Raw genomic sequence first — 26,273 nt, forward strand, 5'->3', positions numbered from 1 at the left:
GAAGCCCATGAGTCGTTTAGAGCACACCGTCCTTGAAATGTTTCTACTGATTATGTGTTAACTCCGTATGCGCTCTGCTGGCCGCATACTTTAAGCTCTGTTCCTGCTTCTATAAAAAAGCTTGACTGCGGAAATAAACTTGTCAGTCCTTGCAAGAGACTGTCCAAGTGTCCTTCTTTCAGGTTCGACGCTTCCAAGTCCCAGGGAGAAAAACCCCAACAAGTGGCACCCAAACAGGGACTTGAGAGAAAGGCTGAACAAAGCGACGAGCCCCTGCAGAAAGAGGTAAGCAGGATGGGACAACATAGCAGTAAAATTCCTTTCATTTCTATAATGCATCATTTTTTGAAACAAAATGGTATTAATGTTTCAAGAGATCAGTTGAATGACTGCTATCATATACTAGTGGAACATAATCCATGGTTCCTGGAGGAGGGGACTCTTGATCTTGATGTATGGAAAAGGGTTAAGAATAATGTGATGTGAGCATATGGGCAAGGAGTTCGCATTCCTTCTCAATGGTGGGTTACCTGGTCACTCATACGGGCTGTCATAGAACAAATTGAAGGACATAATGTTGATTTGGAGGTAGAGACTGTTCAGTCTTTGCATGAATACGAGCTTGATGAACAAGACATGCAAGGTGCTTTGAACAGCAAGAATGTCATGCTCAATCAAACACAAACCCTGGAAAAACAACTTGAGGATGTATCTATTAAGGATGTGCCAAAACCAAAACCGCTTACGGCGGAAGTCATTTTGTTCAGTGGACAGCCCAAATCTGAGGCTTTTCCTTCTGCTCCATCTGTAACTGCAGTCGCTAACCTTGCTCGTAGTAACCGCTTCACTCCTCCTCGGGAGATGCCTGCTTGTGCTTTCGCTTTCCCAATACAATTTGATCAACCCGTCCAGGGTCAAAATTCTTGGGATGTTATAGATTTTAGCATGTTGTCTAGTTTTAAGAAAGCATGTACTCTGTGTGGACCTACTTCTCCTTACTGTATAGAATTTCTCAGCGGATGGGCTGACCATTGAATGCCATATGATTTTTTTCAAGTAGCAAAGATGGTTTTAAATCCTCAACAATTACTGCAGTGGCAAATGTGGGGTGGTGATGAGGCCTGACAGCTGATGATTGACCAGCAATCTCGTGGTAACCCTGCCAATTTAACCTATGATATACTGACTGGAACAGGGACTATGGCCGATGTAATGGCACAATTAGCTAATGTTACCCTTGAGATGTTACATTTCATTAAAGAAACTGCCTGCAGGGCATGGGCAAAAGTTGATAGCGCTAACTCTGATGGTTCATTTGTTAAGATTATTCAAGGACATGAGGAGGAATATTCTCAATTTATAGGAAAATTAAAGGATGCAGTTGAAATATCTATTAAGGATGTGACTTTACAAAATATTATTTTAAAACAACTTGCTTTTGAAAATGCTAATGAGGAATGTCGATCTGTGCTCAGACCTATTCAAGAGACTGGCTATCTTATGGAATATTTGAAAGCATGTAGGGACATCAGATCTATGTCCCATAGAGCAAAATTGGCAGCATTGGAAACCTTTAATGTACAAAAGGCTGCTAATACCAAATGTTTTAACTGTGGGAAGCCAGGCCATATGAAAAAACAATGTCCCCTGCCAACACAGGCCAGAAAAAATAATACTACTTCTAATAGGAAGAGACCCCCAGGAGTATGTCCAAGATGTAAAAGGGGGTTTCATTGGCTGAATGAATGTCATTCTAAATTTGATAAGGATAGAAACACTTTGAACCCCAGTGCACAGCAAAAACAACAGGGAAACTGATAAAGGGACCATCCTCTAGCCCCACTACAAAAGGAGGACCTAGCGTTATGACGCTACAAGCAGCTACATCTAAGAGTGCTTGCATTGATATACCTAGTCCTTATGATATGGAACTAATAGAATTATACAACCCCCACAAAATTCCCACTGGACATTATGGCCCGATTCCACCCGGGACAGTGGGACTGATTTTGGGACACAGTAGCTGCACAATGAGAGGTTTAATGGTTTTGACCAGTGTTGTGGATGAAGATTATGAAGGGGAAATACATGTTATGGTAAATGTTGTGAAAACGGGAAATGCATACTTATAAAAAAGGGAACGTTTTGCACAGTTATTACTTTTGCCATATGTTAAACCAATGAAGGCATCTGATAAAGTTTGGCAGGGAGGCTTTGGCAGTACCAACCTTACTGCTGCACTATCCACCTTATTAAAGGAACATCAGAAACCCATGCTTACTTTACGCATACGGGGAAAGAATTTCACAGGCAAGTTAGATACTGGAGTTGACATTTCAATCATTAGAGCTGCAGAGTGGTCCCTCAATTGGGGTAAGGTTGTGGCTCCTTCTAGACTATTAGGAGTCGGTGAAGCTGATGCCACACAAACTTTTGTCAGTGCATCCTATTTACAAGTGTATGGCCCTGATCAAATTGTAGCTTATCTTAAACCACATATTACTAATATCCCTATCAATTTATGGGGATGGGATTTTCTTGAACAAACGAAAGCCACAATTTCTTTAAATGAACCTTTTTAATGGGGGCCATTGAGTTAACAACGCTGCCCCTCGAATGGGAATCTGATACCCCAGTATGGACACCTCAATGGCCCCTAACTAAAGAAAAATTGGCAGCTCTTATGCAATTAATGAACAATTACAAAAAGCTCATATAGAACCTTCATTTTCCCTGTGGAATTCCCCTGTTTTTGTAATAAAAAAAGAAGTCAGGAAAATGGCAAATGTTGAAAGATTTAAGAAATGTTAATAATACCATGTCACCTATGGGGCCCTTACAGCCCGGATTGCCTTCCCCTTCTATGGTACCAAAAGGATGGTCTGTAGTTATTATTGACTTACAAGACTGCTTTTTTACTATACCTTTGCACCCTAAAGATAGAAAACGTTTTGCCTGAGAAAGAGTGAAAGGGTTAGTTGCTGAGTAGTGTCTAACTCTTTGCAACCCCACCAGGCTTCTTTGTCCATGGAATTTGCCAGGTAAGGTTACTGGAGTGAGTAGACATTCCCTTCTCCAGGGGATCTTCCAGACCCTGGGACTGAACCTGGGTCTATCTCATTGAAGGCAAATTCTTTACTGTCTGACCTTCAAGGAAGCCTAGTCTAACCTAAATGTGCTCAGAACACTTGTGGTAGCTTACAGTTGGGCAAAATTATCTAACACAAATCCTATTTTATAATAAAGTATTAAATACTTTATTAATATAAAGTTGATGTAATTTACTGAATGCTATACTGAAAGTGAAAAACAGAATGGTTGTTTGGGTGCAGAGTAGTTCTTTACCCTCAAGACTGCATGGTTTACTGAAAGCTGTGGCTAGCTACTGTGGCCCAGCATCATGAGAGAGAAAAACAGAGAGAGAATTGTACTGAATATCAGTAGCTAGGGAAAAAATCAAAATTCAAAACATGGTTTCTACTGAATGCATATAACTTTTATACCACTGTAAAGCTGAAAAATCACAAGGACCATCTGTATTTAATGGTGATTTTCAGTTGATAACACTGTATTGTATAGTTGGATTTTGCTGAGTGTAGAACTTAAATGTTCTCTCACACAAAAAAATGATAAATATGTGAGGTGATGTATGGGGGGAATTCTTTCATAATATATACCATAATATACATCAAATAATGCACAATTATACTTCAATAAAGCCAAAGAGGAAAATGACTGAAACTAGGTTAAATGTATTAAATGTATTTTGACAATATTTTCAACTCATGATGGGTTTTTGGGGACCTAACTATGTAAGTCAAGGAATATATTTGGATATTATGCATCATGTAACTAAAAATTTGTACCTTTTTACCAACCATTTCTTTTCCCCCACCCCTGGCAACCACTTTTCTACTCTCAGTTTCTAGGAGTTTATTTTATTTTTTTGATTCCACGTATGATGCCATGCAGTATTTATCTTCATCTGTCTGGCTTATTTTGCTTAGCATAATGCTCTTCAGATGCATCCATGTTGTTACAAATTACAGAATTTTCTTCTTCTTTTTTAAAAAATCAAGTCGCCAGTGCAGGTTCGATGCACGATACTGGATGCTTGGGGCTGGTGCACTGGGACGACCCAGAGGGATGGTATGGGGAGGGAGGAGGGAGGAGGGTTCAGGATAGGGAATACATGTATACCTGTGGCAGGTTCATTTTGATATATGGCAAAACCAATACAATATTGTAAAGTTTAAAAATAAAATAAAATATATTTAAAAAAAAAAAAGTTTTGCCTTTTCCGTTCCTTCTATAAATCACATGGCTCCTGTTAAAAGATTCCAGTGGAAGGTGTTACCTCAGGGGATGATGAACTCCCCTACCATTTGCCAATATCTCATATCTGTTTTATTACAACCCATTAGAGACAAGTATCCTACTGCATTTATAATTCATTATATGGATGATATACTTCTCTCTATGGAATCTGAACTCTGTTTACAACAGTTATATAATGAAGTTACTATTACTCTTCAAAATCATGGCCTGCTTGTTGCACCAGATAAAATTCAGTGGAAAGCACCCTTTAATTATTTAGGACGTGTTATGGAAGAATCTAAAATCAAACCTCAAAAAACTCAAATTTCTGTGCAATCTCTACCCACGCTGAATGATTTTCAAAAATTGCTAGGAGATATCAATTGGCTGCGGCCATCTGTCAGCATCCCCACCTATGCCTTACAAAGTCTATTTAAAATTTTAGAGGGATCCCCTGACCCTAATAGCCCTAGGCAGCTAACAAAAGAGGCCAAAGAAGAACTGGCCTTAATGGAGAAACGCATTCAACAATCTTTCAACTCGGCTAGATTATGATCAACCAGTTTCTTTATATATATTCCCCACAGAACATTTGCCCACAGCAATTATAGCTCAACATAGCCCAATACAATGGGTATATTTACACACTAAACAGTCTAAAAAATTGTATCATTTATTGAGAAAATAGGGCACTTAATTGTGTCAGGAAGAAGCCGTGTACAAACTTTGACTGGATTTGATCCATATGCAATACACGTTCCCTTGACAAGAAAGGAATTGCAAATTGCCTTATAGTATAACCTGATCATGCAAATGGCATTAAGTGATTTTCAGAATGTTATCTCATTTCATCTGCCAAAAGGAAAATTTTGGGACTTTCTACAATGTACTAAATTCATTGTAACGAATATCATTCATCCCAGCCTATTATCAATGCACCCACCTATTTCATTGATGGCAACAAGAAAGGCATAGCTGGGATTGTCGGCCCTGATATCAAAGAGAAATTACCCACTACCTATTCTTCAGTACAAAGAGTTGAATTGTATGCTTTATATGCTCTTTTGTCGCTTCAACCATTATCCTTCAACATATATACTGATTCCAAATACCTTGCTTCCCTTTTTCCTGATTTTGTTACCGCCTTTTTATACAACCTAGATGAAGAATTATGTACTCTCTTTTCACAGACTCAAGCTTTAATTCGTTCACGTATAGAACCTTTCTTTATTGCACGTATACACGCTCATTCAGGTTTACCTGGCCCTCTGGTCGCAGGAAATGATGCTGTTGATAGGCTCATAGCTCCCATTTTTACATCTGCCAATGATGAACATGCTAATCTTCATACCAATGCTAACAGATTGCACTCTAAATACCATATTCCTCTCACGGAAGCGTGGCATGTTATTAAAACCTGTGATGTCTGTGCCCCTCTGCACGTGCATACTATGATTTCAGGAGTTAATCCCTGAGGGAATCCCTAATTCCCTTTGGCAATCTGATTTCACTCACTGCTCCTTAGGAAAGTTTTCTTTGCTTCTTGTCTCAGTTGATACATTTTCAGGCTTTATCAGGGCAGAAACTGTCTCTTCAGAATTCAGAAAACACAATATTTCTGCACTCTTACTCACCTTTCCTGTTATGGGGATTCCTTTTGTCTTGAAAACCGACAATGGACCTGCATTCACCTCGCATTCGTTTCATTCATTTTTATCAGAATGGAACGTCACACACATTAGAGGAATACCCTATAATCCTCAGGGGCAAGCCATTATCGAAAGAGCCCACTGCACCCTAAAAACTCATTTACTAAAACAGAAAGGGGGAATATGGAAGAGGAGGTACACTTCTTATCCTATGAACCCTCAATTACTATTATCTTTAACTCTTTATTCCCTAAATTTTTTAAACTTAACAAAAAATAATTCTGACACTCATGCATATAGACATTTTGCAGAAGACCAAAACAGCAAATTAGAAATCAATACACCAATATGGTATAAGCAGTTTAATCAGTGGCTGCCAGGAATCTTACGACTCCTAGACAAGGGTTATGGTCTTGTCATTGCAGATGGAGAGGAAATCTGGGTTCCCCTTCGCCATGTCCGTTGCCGAGAGGGACCCCAAGACCGGACTCCCTTGGGAAGTGATGAAGTTGACACGAAGGGTCTCATCAATGACCCTGGAGGAGCCAATGAGGAAACGCCATCGTCTGAATCCTTACCCGACATGGGCTCAAGTGAAAAACATGACTCGTCAGGCTGAGCAGACACTGAAGAGCACTGGAACTCCTATGACTCCAGATAAGCTGTTTCTGACAATGTTATCTGTTCTTTCCTGTTCCTCTGGGGTAAGTGCAGAGTATGTTTATTGGGCATACATACCCAACCCACCACTTCTGTCCATAATGGATTGGGTAGATAAAGCCCCTATGATCTTTACTAATGATAGCATGCATTTCCCAAGTCCCTGGTCGACAAAGCGACCAATCCATGAAGAAGATGAGGGAAAGCCAATCAATATTTCCATGGGATTCAAAACCTGTTTTGGATCTCATCCCCTTTGCATGACTATCTTCCCGCAGTGGTGGGCACACTCTGCTAACAATGGGACTGCTTCACATCTGGGAATGTTTGCCGTGGCATCTTTCTTACTTGATGGTTCCGAGCGACATTATCCAGGCCAGATAGCCAACTATTTGAACTCGTTTTTTCAACCAGAGGAACCTACATGTCATACTGTATCTTGGAGAAGAAAACAGGAGATACAACTGTTACATTGGTCTGATTGTCGAAGCCAATTTGGGAAAGTTTCTATAATTCAGCAAAATCATACCAATCATACATTTATATTTGTTGACTGGGGACCTCACGGTTTGTTTGTAAACTGTTCTGAAGAGCAGGAGGAACATCATAATTGCTCCTGGTTTAATAGATCAAACATTGGAGGCTTTCATAAATCCAAGACAAGTTTCTGGACTGATAAGGACATACTGCTGAATTGGTATAACGGGGGCTTATCACCCCCACGACCCAGGATTGTCGTCCCCATTGTGGGGCCAGAGCAATGGCACATTTGGAAAATTCCAGCAGCTTTAGAGCACTTCGCTAGTGTTTTGGGGACTGTGAGTGTGTTTCATCCTTCTAATTACACCTTCCTATATAATAGTACTGGCTATAGTCAATCATGTGTTCACCTTCCATACTTGTTTATTGTAGGGCATTTTGATATTGACTTATCAGCCAAGATTGTCAATTGTACTGCATGTGCATTGTATACCTGCCTTAATCACACCATTTCATATCACAATGCTAGCATTGCACTAGTTAAACAAAGACCTGAGTTATGGCTTCCCATAAACTTAACTGAGCCTTGGACTGATTCTATATTTCTTTCTGTACTGTTAAAAACTGGGTTTAGGCGATCTAAGCGCATCCTTGGGTGGATTATTGCAGGCATCTTAAGCCTTATCTCCATTGTGACTGTAGGAACTTTGTCTGGTATGGCTTTACATAATTCTATACAAAATCATGATTTTATCAGTGCTTGGCACAAAGACTCTCATGATCTGTGGACTCGACAAGCTCAAATAGATCAGCAATTACAAACACGAATTAATGAGTTACAAACTGTGGTTATCTACTTAGGAGATCAAATGCAGCAACTGACTTTCCGAACACCTATGGGCTGTCACTGAAATTTTACTTCTTTTTGTCTGACTAACATGCCCTATAATAGCACTGAATATCCTTGGAATAAGGTTAAGGCACATTTGCAGGATCTCACAAGTAACTCAAGTTTAGACATTTATTTGTTGAAACAACAAGTTGCTAATTTTCAAATTAGGGAACCTAGGGAATTGTATAGTACTCAATTCTATGATACTTTAACCAAAACCCTATCGTCTCTAGACCCTAGAGCTTGGCTTTCAGGAAGCAATATTTTCATATATGTATTCATCACCCTGCTCTTTTTGTCCTTGATTATAGGATACAGAAGTCTCTACTCAAGACTCCATGCTTCCCACAATGGAGTCCAACTAGCCGCCGCTGTGCTTAATTTAAAAACAAAAGGAGGATATGTTGGGAAATGTAGTGCAAAATAGCCATAAAAGGAGAAAGTCCTTGGGAAAATGGTGAAGGGCCAGAAGTACGCGGCTTTGCACTATGGACAGAAAGACACCTCCTCCCTTTGGTTATGCTCAGGGCCAAGAGTTAATAATAAATAAGGATGTTACTTGTGAGAGCGGGTGGTGGGAGAAGCCCATGAGTCATTTAGAGCACACCGTCCTTGAAATGTTTCTACTGATTATGTGTTAACTCCGTATGCGCTCTGCTGGCTGCATACTTTAAGCTCTTTGTTCCTGCTTCTATAAAAAAGCTTGACTGTGGAAATAAACTTGTCAGTCCTTGCAAGAGACTGTCCAAGTGTCCTTCTTTCAGGTTCGTCGCTTCCAAGTCCCGGGGAGAAAAACCCCAACAAAGGTCAGGAAGAGTGGTGGTGAGGAGATACCCCTCGTCCAAGGTAAGGAGCAGTGGCTGCGCTTTGCTGGAGCAGCCATGAAGAGATAACCCACACCCAATGTAAGAGAAACCCAAGTAAGACAGTAGGTGTTGCAAGAGGGCATCAGAGGACAGACACACTGAAACCATACTTATAGAAAACTAGTCAATCTAATCACACTAGGACCACAGCCTTTTCTAACTCAGTGAAACTAAGACATGCCCTTGGGGCAAACCAAGATGGGCGGGTCATGGTGGAGAGATCTGATAGAATGTGGTCCACTGGAGAAGGGAATGGCAAACCACTTCAGTATTCTTGCCTTGAGAACCCCATGAACAGTATGAAAAGGCAAAATGATAAGATACTGAAAGAGGAACTCCCCAGGTCAGTAGGTGCCCGATATGCTACTGGAGATCAGTGGAGAAATAACTCCAGAAAGAATGAAGGGGTGGAGCCAAAGCAAACACAATACCCAGCTGTGGATGTGACTGGTGATAGAAGCAAGGTCCGATGCTGTAAAGAGCAATATTGCATAGGAACCTGGAATGTCAGGTCCATGAATCAAGGCAAATTGGAAGTGGTCAAACAAGAGATGGCAAGAGTGAATGTCGACATTCTAGGAATCAGCAAACTCAAATAGACTGAAATGGGTGAATTTAACTCAGATGACCATTATATCTACTACTGCAGGCAGGAATCCCTCAGAAGAAATGGAGTAGCCATCATGGTCAACAAAAGAGTCTGAAATGCAGTACTTGGATGCAATCTCAAAAACGACAGAATGATCTTTGTTCGTTTCCAAGGTAAACCATTCAATATCACAGTAATCCAAGTCTATGCCCCAACCAGTAACACTGAAGAAGCTGAAGTTGAACGGTTCTATAAAGACCTACAAGACCTTTTAGAACTAACACCCAAAAAAGACGTCCTTTTCATTATAGGGGACTGGAATGCAAACGTAGGAAGTCAAGAAACACCTGGAGTAACAGGCAAATTTGGCCTTGGAATACGGAATGAAGCAGGGCAAACACTAATAGAGTTTTACCAAGAAAATGCACGGGTCATAACAAACACCCTCTTCCAACAACACAAGAGAAGACTCTACACATGGACATCACCAGATGGTCAACACCGAAATCAGATTGATTATATTCTTTGCAGCCAAAGATGGAGAAGATCTATACAGTCAAAACAAAAACAAGACCGGGAGCTGACTGTGGCTCTGATCATGAACTCCTTATTGCCAAATTCAGACTGAAATTGAAGAAAGTAAGGAAAACCACTAGACCATTCAGGTATGACCTAAATCAAATTCCTTATAATTATACAGTGGAAGTGAGAAATAGATTTGAGGGAATAGATCTGATAGATAGAGTGCCTGATGAACCATGGAATGAGATTCGTGACATTGTACAGGAGACAGGGATCAAGACCATCCCCATAAAAAAGAAATGCAAAAAAGCAAAATGGCTGTCTGGGAGGCCTTACAAATAGCTGTGAAAGAAGAGAAGTAAAAAGCAAAGGAGAAAAGGAAAGATATAAGCATCTGAATGCAGAGTTCCAAAGAATAGCAAGAAGAGATAAGAAAGCCTTCTTCAGTGAGCAATGCAAAGAAATAAAGGAAAACAACAGAATGGGAAAGACTAGAGATCTCTTCAAGAAAATCAGAGATAACAAGGGAACATTTCATGCAAAGATGGGCTCGATAAAGGACAGAAATGGTATTGACCTAACAGAAGCAGAAGATATTAAGAAGAGGTGGCAAGAATACACAGAAGAACTGTACAAAAAAGATCTTCAAGACCCAGATAATCACGATGGTGTGATCACTGACCTAGAGCCAGACATTCTGGAATATGAAGTCAAGTGGGCCTTAGAAAGCATCACTATGAACAAAGCTAGTGGAGGTAATGGAATTCCAGTGGATCTATCTCAAATTCTGAAAGATGATGCTGTGAAAGTGCTGCACTCAATATGCCAGCAAATTTGGAAAACTCTACAGTGGCCACAGGAACGGAAAAGGTCAGTTTTCATTCCAATCCCAAAGAAAGGCAATGCCAAAGAATGCTCAAACTACTGCACAATTGCACTCATCTCACATGCTAGTAAAGTACTGCTCAAAATTCTCCAAGCCAGGCTTCAGCAATACGTGAACCGTGAACTTCCTGATGTTCAAGCTGGTTTTAGAAAAGGCAGAGGAACCAGAGATCAAATTGCCAACATCCGCTGGATCATGGAAAAAGTAAGAGAGTTCCAGAAAAACGTCTATCTCTGCTTTATTGACTATGCCAACGCCTTTGACTGTGTGGATCACAATAAACTGTGAGAAATTCTGAAAGAGATGGGAATACCAAACCACCTGACCTGCTCCTTGAGAAACCTGTATGCAGGTCAGGAAGCAACAGTTAGGACTGGACATGGAACAACAGACTGGTTCCAAATAGGAAAAGGAGTCCGTCAAGGCTGTATATTGTCACCCTGCTTATTTGACTTCTATGCAGAGTACATCATGAGAAACGCTGGACTGGAAGAAACACAAGCTGGAAGCAAGATTGCCGGGAGAAATATCAAGAACCTCAGATATGCAGATGACACCACCCTTATGGCAGAAAGTGAAGAGGAACTAAAAAGCCTCTTGATGAAACTAAAAGTGGAGAGTGAAAAAGTTGGCTTAAAGCTCAACCTCCATAGATACCACGAAAGAGAAGAGGGAGCATCAAGCAGAACTGAGAGGAAAAGCAGAACCTGCTGTGGAGATTCAGATGGATGTTCCCCCATTGCACTTCCACCATCACATCAGGCTTCCTCCCAATACACACACTGAACTTGTGACATGAAAAGCAATGCTATTTTACAGAAAAGCAATCATATTGTACAGTTTTTTTTAACCGATATTTTACAGAAACTCAGTTATGTAAATTCTTCCAGAATTTTCCTTCATTAGAGAAATAAGCCATGAAGATCTTTCATATTAGTACATGCAGATTTTTATACTTTTCATCTTCTATATAGTATTACTTTGTGTGAGTTTAACAGGTCATACCGAAATTCCATTCTTGAAATGCTGATCTTTAAAAGTTTAGGAAATTTTTGCATCTTATTGTGAAATAATTGTAGAACTGTAGAAAAATTGAACAAAAATGACACAAAAGAGATTTATCAAATACCCCTTCACCCAGATTATTATTCCCCTGAAATTATCAGTCTCTTAAGTTGTATTTGTCAAAGCAACTATTATCTCTAAATTTTTTAATTCCAAAATTTATTTATGTTGCAACTGTTTTTTACAATATTTTCTTTTTCCTTTTCCAGGAACCCATCCAGGAATGTCTATTGTGCCCATTCTCATGTCTCTTCTGGTTTGCGACAGCTTTTTTCTTGATTTTCATAACCTTTACCATCTTCAAACATACTGTCCAGGTCTTTTGTAAAATGACCCTCTATGGTGGGTTTTCTTATAATTAGACTGGGTTTGTGTTTTTGAGGTCCATATAGTCAAAGCTACGGTTTTTCCTGGTGGCTCAGGTGGTAAAGAATCTGCCTACAATGCAGGAGACCCAGGTTCTATCCCTGGGTTGGGAAGATCCCCCAGAGAAGGAAATCGCAACCTAATTCAATATTCTTGCCAGCAAAATCCCATGGACAGAGGAGCCTGGGAGCTACAGTTCATGGGTCATAAAGAGTCAGACACAACTGAGCAATTAACACTTTGAGAGATGTGTTTTCCATAGTCATGTAAAGATGTGAGAGTTGGACAGTAAAGAAGGCTGAGAGTTGAAGGATTGGTGCTTTCAAATTGTGGTGCTGGAAAATACTCTTGAGAGTCCCTTGGACAATCAATCCTAAAGGAAATCAACCTTGAATATTCATTGGAAGGACTGAGGCTGAAGCTGAGGCTCCAATACTTAGGCCACTTGATGCGAGGCATGGACTCGTTGGAAAAGACTCTGGTGCTGGGAAAGACTAAGGGCAGGAGGAGAAGGGAGCAACAGACAACAAGATGGTTGGATTGCATCACCAACTCAATGGACATGAGTCTGAGCAAACTTTGCTGAAGTCTCCAGAGTTGCAAAAAGTTGGACACAACTTAGCCACTGAACAACAGCAATTGTTTTAGAGAGGAACAGCACAAAGATGCATCATTCTTCTTACTGCATCCAATCAGAAGTATCTGGTATCAACCTGACATAACTGTTGATGTTAAACATGATTGCTTGGTTAAGATAGTATTTGGAAGATCTCTCACCTGTAAAGTGAAAATTGTCTTTTATTATTCTGTTCTATGAAATAAAACAAAGTCACTAAATCTTGTCTATTCTTTTTAAAAAGGTAGATTATGCTTTGGTTTCTGAGGGTTGATGTTGTTGTTCAGTCACTAAGTTATGGCAGAATTTTTGCTATGCCATGAAATGTAGTGCACCAGGCTCCTCTCTCTGCCACTGTGTCCCAGAGTTTACTGAAACTGATGTCCACTGAGTTTGTGATGCTATCTCACTGTCCCATCTTCTACCACCTACTTCTCTGTTTCTCTTCAATCTTGCCTAGAATCAAGATTTTTCCCATGAATTGGCTCTTTGCATCAGGTGGCCAAGATATTAAAGCTTCAGCAACAGTCCTTCCAATGAATATTCAGGGTTGATTTACTTTAGGATTGAGTGTCTTGATCTCCTTGAAGTTCCAGGAACTCTCAAGAGTCTTCACCAACATCACAATTTGAAAGCATCAATTTTTTCAGTGCTCAGCCAATGTGAGCATTATGGACCAACTCCCACATCTGTACAAGACTACTGGAAAAACCATAGCTTTTACTATTTGAACCTTTGTCAGCAAGATGATGTCTCTGCTTTTTAATACACTGTCTAGGTTTGTCATACCTTTTCTTCCAAGAAGCAAGCATATTTTAATATCACAGTGGCAGTCATTGTCCACAGTGATTTTTGAGTTCAAGAAAAAAAAAATCTGTCAGTACTTCCACTTTCTTTCCTTGGATATTAGCCATTAAGTGATGGGATTGGACGCTATGATTTTAGGATTTTTAATGTTAAGTTTCAAGTCAACTTATTCGTTCTCCTTTTTTACTCTCATCAAGACTCTTTAGTTCCTTTTCACTTTCTGCCATTAGAATGATATCATCTTCATATCTGAGGTTGTTGATATTTCTCCCAGCAATCTTGATTCCAGCTTGTGATTCATCCACCCTGGCATTTTGCCTGATGCTCTCTGCATATAAGGGCTTCCCCAGTTCCTCAGCGATAAAGAACCTGCCCTCAATGCAGAAGATGTAGGAGATATAGGTTCCATCTCTGGGTAGGAAAGATCCCCTGGAAGAGGACATGGAAATAAGCTCCAGTATTCTTGCCTGGAGAATCCCATGGACAGAGGAGCCTGGTAGGCTTCAGTCCACAGTGTCGCAAAGAGTCAGACACAACTGTAGTAACTGAGTGTGTGCGTGTGCACACACACACACACACACACACACACTCCATATAAGTTAAATGAGCAAGGTGACAAAATACAGTCTTATCATATTCCTTTCCCAATTTGGAAGTGGTTCTTTTTTCCCTGTCTGGTTCTAACTGTTCCTTTTGATGCACATACAGGTTTCTCAGGAGACAGGTAAGGTGGTCCAGTACTCCTATGTCTTAAGAATTTCCTACAATTTGTTGTAATCCACACAGTCCAAGTTTTAGTGTAGTCAGTGAAGCAGAAATAGATGGTTTTCTGGAATTCCTTTGCAGAATTTGATCCAACAAATGTTGGCAATTGGATTTCTTGTTCCTCTGCCTTTTTGAAATCCATCTTGTACATCTGAAAGTTTTCAGTGCATGTACTGCTGAAGCCTAGCATGAAGGATTTTGAGCATAACCTTGCTAGCATGTGAAATGAGGACAATTGTAGGGTAGTTTGGACATTCTTTAGCATGTCCTTTTTTGAGATTGGATTGAAAAGTGACATTTTCCAGTTCTGTGGCCTCTACTGAGCTTTCCAAATTTGCTGACATATTGAGTGCAACAGTTAAATGGTATCATCTTTTAGGAATTAACTTGTTCAACTGGAATTCTATCACCTCCACTAGCTTTATTTGCAGTAATGCTTCCTAAGACCCACTTGACTTCATATTCCAGGATGTCTGGCTCTAGGTTAATGACCACACTATCGTGGTTATTCAGGTCATTAAGAACCTTCTTATACAGTTATTCTGTGTATTCTTGCCACGTCTTCTTAATCCCTTGTGTTTCTGTTCAGTCCTTACCATTTCTGTCCTTTATTATTCCCATCATTGTAAGAAATATTCCCTTCATATCTCCAATTTTCTAGAAGAGATCTCTAGTTTTTCCCATTCTATGGTTTACCTTTATTTTTTACATTGTTCATTTACAAAGGCCTTCTTATCTCTCCTTGCTATTTTCTGGAACTCTGCATTCGGTTGGGTATATCTTTCCTTTTCTCCTTTGCCTTTAATTATTCTTCTTTCCTCAGCTATTTCTAAAACCTTCTCAGACATCCACTTTGCCTTCTTGCGTTTCCTTTTTATTGGGATGGTTTTGGTCACTGCCAGCTGTACAGTGTTATGAACCTCCATCCATAGTTCTTCAGGCATTCTCGCTACCAAATCTAATGCATTGAATTTATGCATGACCTCCACTGAATAAAGGTTTTGATTTAGGTCATACTTAAAGAGCCTAGTGGTTTCCCCTACTTTCTTCAATTTAAGTCTGAATTTTGTAATAAGAACTCACAATCTGAGCCACAATCAACTCCAGGTCTTGTTTTTACTGACTGTATAGAGCTTCCTCACTTTGGGCTGTAAAAAACATAATCAATGTGATTTTGGTATTGACCATCTGGTGATGTCCATGTGTAGAGTCATCTCTTGGGTTGTTGGAAAGGGTGTTTGCTTTGACAAGTGTGTTCTTTTGAAAAATGTCTATTAGCCTTTGCCCTGCTTCATTTGCAATATGAGGCCAAACTTGAATGATATTCTGGGTTTTTCTTGACTTTCTACTTTTGCATTTCATGTTGTATAATGTAAAGGACATCTTTTTTTGGTGTTAGTTCTAGAAGGTGCTGTAGGTCTTCATAGAACAAATAAACTTCATTTCTTCCATATCAGTGGTTGGAGCACAGATTTGGATATTTGTGGTACTGAATCATTCACCTTGGAAACAAACTGACATCATTTTATCATTTTTGAGATTCCACCCAAGTACTGCATTTCAGACTCTTGTTGACTATGAGAACTATTCCATTTCTTCTAAGGGATTTTTACCCAAAGTAATAGATATAATTGTCATCTAGAATTAGAAATATAGTTCATTAAATGGAGATATTAAATTCATACAGTGTTGTTCATTTATTGTCCAAACAACTATAAATTCAGCATATGACTTTTTAGTGAAGATTGGATTGTGATAATTGGATTAAGTAGGTTTCAAAAGTTTGACTTCAATCATTGGCATCTTACAGTGTTTTCAACACTGCAAAATCTAATCATGTGCACCTATATCTATTTACAGGGCCCATAACACTATCACTTGGAGGAAATGGGTGTGGTCTTCAGAGAATTTATAAAGCATCTCTTAAAGATGCAAACTCCTTCTTCTCCAGAGTCTAATAGATGTCTGGATTGAAGTAGGTTGCACTGTGGAGACTTTGGAAACTTTCTGCCAGGAGGAGGTGAGCACCTAAGCTGAACTGAATTTAACAAAGTTACTTAAGGAACAGGAGTAGAACATTTCATCAACTGTATCCAAAGGTGAGTTCTATCAAGGTACAATGAAATTCTGCTATGTTCACTTCAAAATGAAACTTTCAGTGACTGTGAACAGAAAGGTAATTTTTTTTATCAGAAATATCTATAAGTGAACGCTGCATCAAGCATTTATTCCATGTGGGATTTTTAAACTAGTAACTTATTTTACCAATACTATGTTAAGAAGTGAAAGAAAGTGAAAGTCACTCAGTCATGTCTGACTCTTTGTGACCCCATGGACTCTGTCTCTTTTTTTGACCAGGCCTATATTCTCACCCTTGGAAAGAAGTCACCTCTCCTATTCAATTTCTTATAGACAGGGAAGAAAACAGGAATCATATAGTTAAAGTAAATATTTGGTCACAGAGTATGATAACTGAAAGTATATATTCATGCCCACTTTCTCTCATCCAAATGCTTTTCATTACCTCTTTACTTGTATGGGTCTCATCCAAGAAAACAAGTTGTTTTTTTTTTTAAAGTTTTTTAAATGACTTAAAATTTTAAAATAACTGTTAATAAGTTAGTTTTAATATATTTCTATTTATAATATTAAGCTATTTCATCATTATTTCATGACCATATGTTATTATATGTTTTTATGTCTTAAAAGAGTTTTCTAGAGACATGAATATTTATAAAACACACGTGTGTGTGCTTAGCCCCTCAACTGTCTGACTCTTTGTGAACCCATGGACTGTAGTCTGCCAGGCTCCTCTGTCTATGGGATTTTCCAGGCTAGAATACAGGAATGGGTTGTCATTCCCTTCTCCAGAGGATCTTCCCAACCCAGGGAAATAAAACATATAATACTCCTAAAATGTTCAACATAATGTCTACAATTCATAGATGAATATGAATTAATGGATTAAATTAATCAGAAAGTCTTCTTGAGATGGTCACATTTGCTATCATTTTAAAGTCCTCACTTTTCAGTCCATAAGTGAAAAGTGTTCAAAATAGATCCAATCAACTGGTAAAGATTCCAAAGAAGTGGAATGGGCAAAAAGGGAAATATAAGAAAATAAACAATCTGATGTTTTTCTATTAACCAAATGTCTGGAATTTCTATTGTAGAGAGGAAATCCTTGTATATAATAAAACATATTTCTTTGGTTTATTAAATAATTGATTATTTTTTTACTGATTATTGTTAGCTGGGAATATTCACCAGTTCAAACTATGACAGGCTCTGGTGGTTTAAATTGACTCCAGGAAAAATTGTTTTCCTGAACGAGCAATGACATATTTTTTTTTTCTCTTGTAAGGAGTAGTTTTGTTATTTAAGTTATAAGCAAACACTGACCTGTTTACAGTTTTTCCTATTTCTGTATTTAGCATTTAGAAATATGGATTCAGACACACTGGAAACTTTCCAGAATGAACTCACCTACTCCATCTGCATGAACTACTTCCTGGACCCCGTCACCATAGACTGTGGGCACAGCTTCTGCTGTCCCTGTCTGAGCCTTTGCTGGGAAGAAGACTGGATTCCAAAGAGCTGCCCTGAGTGCAGGAAAATATCAGCAAAGCCCCATTTCACAACGAATATTGTCCTCAAGAGCCTGGCTTCCCTTGCCAGAAAGGCCAGAGCTGACCACGACCACAGTTCTGAGGAGCAGATCTGTGTGACACACCAGGAAGCCAAAGGCCTCTTCTGTGAGGCTGACCAGACCCTGCTTTGTGGGCCCTGCTCTGAATGCCCCGAGCATGGAGCTCACAGCCACAGTTGGATACAAAGGGCTGCTGAGGAATCCCAGGTAGGTGATGCCTCTAGAGCAGTTTGGGATCTAGAGGCTCCTAAGTCAGAGAAGAAGACGAGGATGCTATCATGGTGATGGGATGGAGATAGTGGAGGTGGGATTTTTCAGTGTGGATCCTCACATATAATGTGTCCTTTCAGTGTTGTTGCGCAATTGTCTGCACATTGAAACGCAGCATCCCGGGGTGGGTGGCGCCAGGGACACAGGTTTCTGATGGGACCTTGATGCTTTCCTAATAAAGCTATATAAATATGAGTCTCAATTTCTTAGGACATGTATTTGAGTATCTGTAATGTTTCCCCAATTCTCTAGCATACACTTCTGTCACTCTAATATTCAAGCGTTAGATGCAGATTAGTGTGGGAAATTCTGACCACAGCATTCTAACTCAAGGTTTCTGTGTAACCAACAGCTGTCTTTGATCATGAATAGATGGATGAAATTTTCATTTTCATCTTCTATGTCACTAAATCCCATGGATATTTTGCAGGAGAAATTCCTGAAGAGAATGGGCTTCTTCAGGAAAATAAGAAAAGAAATGGACACCATTCTGAATCAGGAAGCTTAAAAAACTTGGTCATTTAAGGTAAGAAGAAAAAGTTACTATTTATTTGTATAGATATTGATATACTTCTAGCTTTTAGACCTGTTTACATTCTCATTAAAGGATATTAATCTCTTCCCTTGAAAAGGTGTGGTTTCAAATGACCTATCAGTTATCACAATGAAACAGGCCAATACATGCTAGTTCAAGGAATGCTAGTACATGGGAAAACCTCGGCATGAAAAGTGTTCCTAGGCCAAATGTTGAGGATTTGGTTAAAACTTCTCAGAAATGAAGTATAATACAACACTGCACTCAATGTTACTCTCAAGTAGAGAAGAGGAATAGAGTAGTACCTAAGGGGAAAAGAGGGCATATTTTAAAAACTGTACAAAATTAGACTTACCTCATTAAAGAATATTTAGAAAAATCATGGCAAGGAACAAGCAGAAAACAAGATCCACATTAGAGAGGAAATAATTGATGGAGTAAGAACCCTGAAGAATCCTGAGGGCAGAATTTCAGACCCTTCAGATGGCTTGATTCAAACAGGGAAAAACTAGAATTCAGAGAAATCATGGATAGAAAGATATGTGAGGCAAACAGTTTGTCAAGAAATTTCTTGATGACATCTAGGAAATGATATTTGATTTTTTTTAATGTAAACATAAGCAATGCTTTGAATCCTCTATCCCCTCAGAAATATGTGGCCTTAAGGAAGATGATGATTAAATTTGAATATTAGAGGATGCATCCGTTGCTTCAGGGGGAGGAGAAACTGCATCTGGAGGCCCTGAAGAAAGAAGCCAAGGATATTTGTCTACAACTCAAGGACAGTGTGTTCAGAATGGCTCAGTACAGAGAAAGTCTGAGAGAAATGTATGGAGAGCTGACTGGGATGTGCCACAAGCTGGACACGGAGCTGCTCCAGGTGAGAAAGGAATGTCCAGCCTCAGAGAGAGAAACACTCTTCTAGATGAGCTGCTGTGACACTGAAATATTACCTGCATATACTGTTACTCTCAGCTAGGGTATGATGCCAGTAGACTCCGATCATTATATTTGTCTAATCACTTATTTCACTGTATCCTGGTAATCTTTGAAAGATTTTTGCCCATTTCCTAGCTAAAATATGACTATATTTTTCAGTGTGATCAGGAGTACTATCCAGGCCAATGATCCAAAATCAGAAAAATTCTGTGACCAGGTGAAAGTTAATATTCTTGGAGTAAATCTCAATATGTGTTCCCCTAAATCTTTGTCACTCTCCATTATCCCAAATTTTCTGGAGACATTGAAGTTTTGCCTGTTCTCTAGGCAAGATTTTTAGAACAGTCATCAATTTCACTCTAATTTGTTTTATATGGTTCCCTGTTTTGACTCAATTGTTTTGTTAAATGGTGAGCTCCGTCCTTTGGAATAGCCCTGGCAATTAGTAATAATGGAATCCTAGGTGTTGCTGCATCATTACACACTCTTCTGACCTCCTTCCTTCCTTAATGTGCCCCAAGGGAGCCCCTCATGTTTTAGCTTAGGGTGAGTTATTAAGATGTCTTCTGAGTATGCCTTAGAAGAGAATTAGCAAAACAATCTTATAGAACAAAGAATAGAGAAGAAATAGAGAAGTAGCCAAACAATATTATTGAGTGAAGGGATGGAAATCTCATGACCGTTTTTTTTTTTTTTTTTCCCCTCGTTGCAGGCCTTGGGAAACATATTGCAAACGTGAGTATATACTAATGCTTTTTGAATTCTAGAACGGTTGTTCTCTTTTTTAATAAACTGGATGCACAGTCATTCCTTAGTATTGTTGCAGGAAAGGGGACCCCTCCCAGGGCCTTAAAGCAGGCCTTTGTCTAACACTTGGAAATGAATTATCCAAGGAGACACATGTGCTGACAAAGCAAGAGATTTTTTTAGGAAGGGCACCGAGGCAGAGAGCAGGAGGGAAAGGGAACCCAGTAGGACTGCTCTGTCACCTGGCTTTCAGCCTCAGGGTTTATGGTGATGGAACTCGTTTCCGGGTTGTCTTTGGCCAGTCATTCTGACTCAGAGTCCTTCCTGGTGGTGCACACGCTGTTCAGCCAAGATGGATGCCAGAGAGAAGGATTCTGGGGGGTGGTCGGACTTGTGGTGTCTCCTTTTGAACTTTCCCAAACTCTTCTGGTTGGTGGTGGCTTATTAGTTCTATGTTCCTTACCAGGGCCTCCTGTCATAAAACAACTCATGCAAATGGTTACTATGGTGCCTGGCCAGGGTGGGCAGTTTCAGTCAGCATGCTTCCCCTAACAGTAGCATGGGAGATTGTTTTCAGGTCCTCCCCAATATCTAAATTCCAGGATGCAGGATTCCTTATACAAAATGCCATAGTATTTGCAGTTAACTTACAAGCATGCTCCAGTACATTTTGTCATCTATAGACAATTTATAACAACTAACATATACAATGTAAGTTAAATGCAATGTAAATAGGTCCTTGGCCTGTGGAATATTCAATATTACTTTCTGGAATTTTTTCTCAGTGTTTTCCATCCAGAACCAGGGATAAGGTTGTGAAAATGGATAGATTGGGAATTTCATATTGACATGTACACATTGCTAAGTTGCTTCAGTCATGTCCGACTCTGTGCGACCTCATAGACGGCCTCCCACCAGGCTTCCCCATTCCTGGGATTCTCCAGGCAAGAACACTGGAGTGGGTTGTCATTTCCTTCAATGCATGAAAGTCAAAAGTGAAAGTGAAGTCGCTCAGTCGTGTATGACGCTTAGCAACCTCATGGACTGCAGCCTACGAGGCTCTTCCTTCCATGGGATTTTCTAGGCAAGATTATTGGAGTGGAGTGAGGTGCCATTGCCTTCTCCATATGTAGTACACACTACTACATTTAATATATACTTTAAATAGCTTTGTCCCAGAAGTACTTCTTATAAAATACATAAATAAATGCATAAATAAACAACCCAGAATTTACAGATTTAATCCTTGTATAATTCTATAGGAGTAGAACCTTCATATATAGATGACCAGTATTGTCTTTTTGGTTATTTTCTATTTTATTTCAGAAGAATTTGAATCTTTGGCCTCTAAAGTTTTCTTTTTCATTTGGCTGAAATCAGTATATCTGAAAACATTCTGGCATTCTGGGCTATGTTTTACCCACTCACTCCATCCTCTCCAGCCTCACCACAATAAAACTTTAGAAGGAATTTTCTAATATCTCATAGAGGAAATACTACCCCAGTGAGTTGGAAGGTAAAAACGGCCCGAAAGAGGCAAATTCCCTAAGAATAATAAGAGGAACTGTGCTTTCATTCTGAGGAGTAGTAGTGACTCAGTCTTTCATCATTGCAAGCTCCCTTGTAGGCAGGACCTCAGAGTGGCTTTGCTCTGCCCCCTGAGAAGTTAAGACCTTTTGGACTAAGGTAACCAGATTGGAAGGACTGATGCTAAGGCTGAAACTCCAATACTTTGGCCACCTCATGCGAAGAGTTCACTCATTGGAAAAGACTCTGATGCTGGGAGGGATTGGGGGCAGGAGGAGAAGGGGATGACAGAGGATGAGATGGCTGGATGGCATCGCCAACTTGATGGACATGAGTTTGGGTGAACTCCGGGAGTTGGTGATGGACAGGGAGGCCTGGTGTGCTGCAAATCATGGGGTCGCAAAGAGTCAGACATGGCTGAGTGACTGAACTGACTGACTGACTGAACCAGGTTGCAATTAGAGACCCTAGCTGACCTGACAAGAGCTAACAGGTCTGGTTCAATGACCTCTTCCCTGTAGACACTGAATATATCCTTGATGACAACTTGCTGACTGAAATCTCTTGCTGACTGAACTTTTTCTCTCTGTACAATGCCCAGGATCTTTGTATTACATGAGATGGAATAGAGGAAGGGAATGAGGTTCAGTGAGTTGAAAACTGGACTAATGTCTGAGAACAATGAGGAAGTTGAAATTTGATATAATTTATATTTAGGAAAAGATATGGTAAAATTTTTATATTCCCAACTGTGTAGAATATTTTATATATACAATTCACCTCAAATTGGAGAATTCTAACAAAATGTCCTGGGTTAAAAACTACTTTCTTTTAATGGTCACATGATTACACTTTGGCCTTGAAATGTAACAGGTGTCATTTGTTACAGGACTGACTTGGCAGAGATGCAGAAGCCTCAGCCCATGAACCCAGAGCTCACTTGTTGGCCTGTCTCTGGAATTCTGGACATGCTTAACAACTTCAGAGGTAAGGGTCAGCCCTTTGGTGATCAGAACTGCATTTCTTTAGAGCTTCCTAGGAAGGTGATTTGTATCGTTATTTTTCTGAAATAATGGTAGTACATAACTTCCTAGAGTTGTTACATCTTCTCTGTCTCTATAGTTGGATTGCAAAGATCAAAGGTGCACTTTCCAACCTGTAGTTTAATGAAAATTCAAAGTCATATACACATGTTTAGTTACATTTGACATAGACAAAGCAAAAGGGAGCAAGCTAGTTGCTCATGTGGTTCCAAAGAGACAGAATATTTAGGTTTCAGAGTAGTCATCAATATTGTGTTTATTCAGGTTATTTCACTTTTGGAAGGTTAAATGTGGCATTGCTGGATTTTAATGTGTTCTGCATTTCATGTGCATTTTTTATCCATTGTACAAAGAACATTTATTGTCCCTAAAATCAGGAGGCAGTGACACAAAACGACACAAAACGCACAGAACGACAAGTGGCCTAGGTAGAAGAACTGCAATGCTATTAGATAAACCTCAAAACAATCAAAAGGCAAGGAATATGTGAACAAAGTTAGCCAGACACCCTTTCAGAAGCTTTCAAGCTGTTCATTTATGGATTTCTATCAAATGTCATGACCTTTGGAGATATCTTTGCTTTGGGTTTCCTTGGAGAAGGGAAAAGGGAAAAGAAAAAAAAACACAACTCACTAGGTAGGGAACTCTACCTTCTGCCTCTCAGAGACCTGGAAATCCCACTTGCTAACCTGATTTCTGCTCTTTCTGCAGTGGATAACATTCTGAGTCAGACAACGACCATTCACCATGCGATCCTCGATGATGCAAGTGTGATGTTCAGAGATAACGACCACGGTGCGTCCAGACAGCCCCGGGTTGTGGAGGGTGTTGTGTCCTGGGAAGCTCAGGCCTTTTCCTCTGGGAGGCATTACTGGGAGGTCTTTGTGACTCAGTCCTCCAGCTGGATTCTGGGGGTCAGTAAGGACATCTTGGTAAGCGATACTAACTTCAGTATTTATTCTGAAGAAGCATTTGTTCTATTTTTTAAGAAGATGAATGACCATTATATTCTCTTCACCAATTCCCTACCCTTAGTTCAGTTTGTGAAAAGGCCCCTGAGTAGGATTGGTGTGTTCCTGGATTATGACAATGGAGCTGTGAGCTGCTATGATGCTTTCAGGAGTTCCTTCATATATAGTTTCCTTCCTTCCTCCCTCTCCTCCCCTCTGAAGCCTTTCCTTTGCCTTGGATCTCTGTGCATGTCAGGTTCTGTGACCATTTATTTTTCCTTCTCCTCTGAGGAAATCAGAAGCAGAAGATATTAAGAAGAGGTGCTAAGAATACACAGGAAAACTGTATAAAAAAGATCTTCACGACCAAGATAATCACGATGGTATGATCACTCACCTAGAGCCAGACATCTTGGGATGTGAAGTCAAGTGGGCCTTAGCATCACTATGAACAAAGCTAGTGGAGATGATGGAATTCCAGTTGAACTATTTCAAATCCTAAAAGATGATGCTGTGAAAGTGCTGCACTCAACATGCCAGCAAATTTGGAAAACTCAGCAGTGGCCACAGGACTGGAAAAGTCAGTTTTCATTCCAATCCCCAAAAAAGGGCAATGCCAAAGAATGCTCAAACTATCACATAATTGCACTCATCTCACACGTTAGTAAAGTAATGCTCAAAATTCTCCAATCCAGGCTTCAGCAATATGTGAACTTCCAGATGTTCAAGCTGGTTTTAGAAAAGGCAGAGGAACCAGAGATCAAATTGCCAACATCCACTGGATCGTGGAAAAAGCAAGAGAGTTCCAAAAAAACATCTATTTCTGTTTTATTGACTATGCCAAAGGCTTTGACTGTGTGGATCACAATAAACTGTGGAAAATTCTGAAACAGATGGGAACACCAGACCACCTGACCTGCCTCTTGAGAAACCTGTATGCAGGTCAGGAAGCAACAGTTAGAACTGGACATGGAACAACAGACTGATTCCAAATAGGAAAAGGAGTATGTCAAGGCTGTATATTGTCACCCTGCTTATTTAACTTATATGCAAAGTACATCATGAGAAACCCTGGACTGGAAGAAGCACAAGCTGGAATCAAGATTGCCAGGAGAAATATCAATAACCTCAGATACGCAGATGACACCACTCTTATGGCAGAAAGTGAAGAGGAACTAAAAAGCCTCTTGATGAAAGGAAAAAGTTGGCTTAAAGCTCAACATTCAAAAAACAAAGATCATGGCATCTGGTCCCATCACTTCATGGGAAATAGATGGGGAAACAGTGGAAACAGTGTCAGACTTTATTTTGGGGGGCTCCAAAGTCACTGCAGATGGTGACTGCAGGCATGGAATTAGAAGATGCTTACTCCTTGGAACAAAAGTTATGACCAACCTGGATAGCATATTCAAAAGCAGAGGCATTACTTTGCCAACAAGGATCCACCTAGTCAGTGCTATGTTTTTTCCTAAGGTCATGTATGGATGTGAGAGTTGGACTGTGAAGAAAGCTGAGCACTGAAGAACTGATGCTTTTGAACTGTGGTTTTGGAGAAGACTCTTGAGAGTCCCTTGGACTGCAAGGACATCCAACTTGTCTATTCTGAAGGAGATCAGCCCTGGGATTTCTTTGGAAGGAATGATGCTAAAGCTGAAACTCCAGTACTTTGGCCACCTCATGCGAAGACTTGACTCATTGGAAAAGACTCTGATGCTGGGAAGGATTGGGGGCAGGCGGAGAAGGGGACGACAGAGGATGAGATGGCTGGATGATATCACCAACTTGATGGACGTGAGTTTGAGTGAACTCCGGGAGATGGTGATGGATAGGCAGGCCTGGCATGCTATGATTCATGGCGTCACAAAGAGTTGGACACAACTGAGTGACCGAACTGAACTGAACTGAATGGCAATATGTTTATAAAATGGCATGATCATGTTGAATGTATAAGTTTGTTAATTAAATTTTCTTTTAATAAAAATTTATTATGGAGTATTTCATAGAATACAACCAATTGCTTTTCTTTTTAAAATAATGTAATAGGTTTTTTAAATTTAATTTTTATTTTTAAACTTTATAAGTTGTATTAGTTTTGCCAAATATGAAAACGAACACGCCACAGGTATACATGTG

General features: G+C 39.7%; 1 pseudogene; it reads left to right on the plus strand.

The window, feature by feature from the left end:
* Window positions 1–25,212, plus strand: LOC139180789 (tripartite motif-containing protein 64-like; annotated as a pseudogene).
* The last annotated feature ends 1,061 nt before the right edge of the window (window positions 25,213–26,273 follow it).

The sequence above is a fragment of the Bos indicus genome, chromosome 29, assembly GCF_029378745.1.
Source record: "Bos indicus isolate NIAB-ARS_2022 breed Sahiwal x Tharparkar chromosome 29, NIAB-ARS_B.indTharparkar_mat_pri_1.0, whole genome shotgun sequence".
In the NCBI taxonomy this organism is placed as follows: Eukaryota; Metazoa; Chordata; class Mammalia; order Artiodactyla; family Bovidae; genus Bos; species Bos indicus.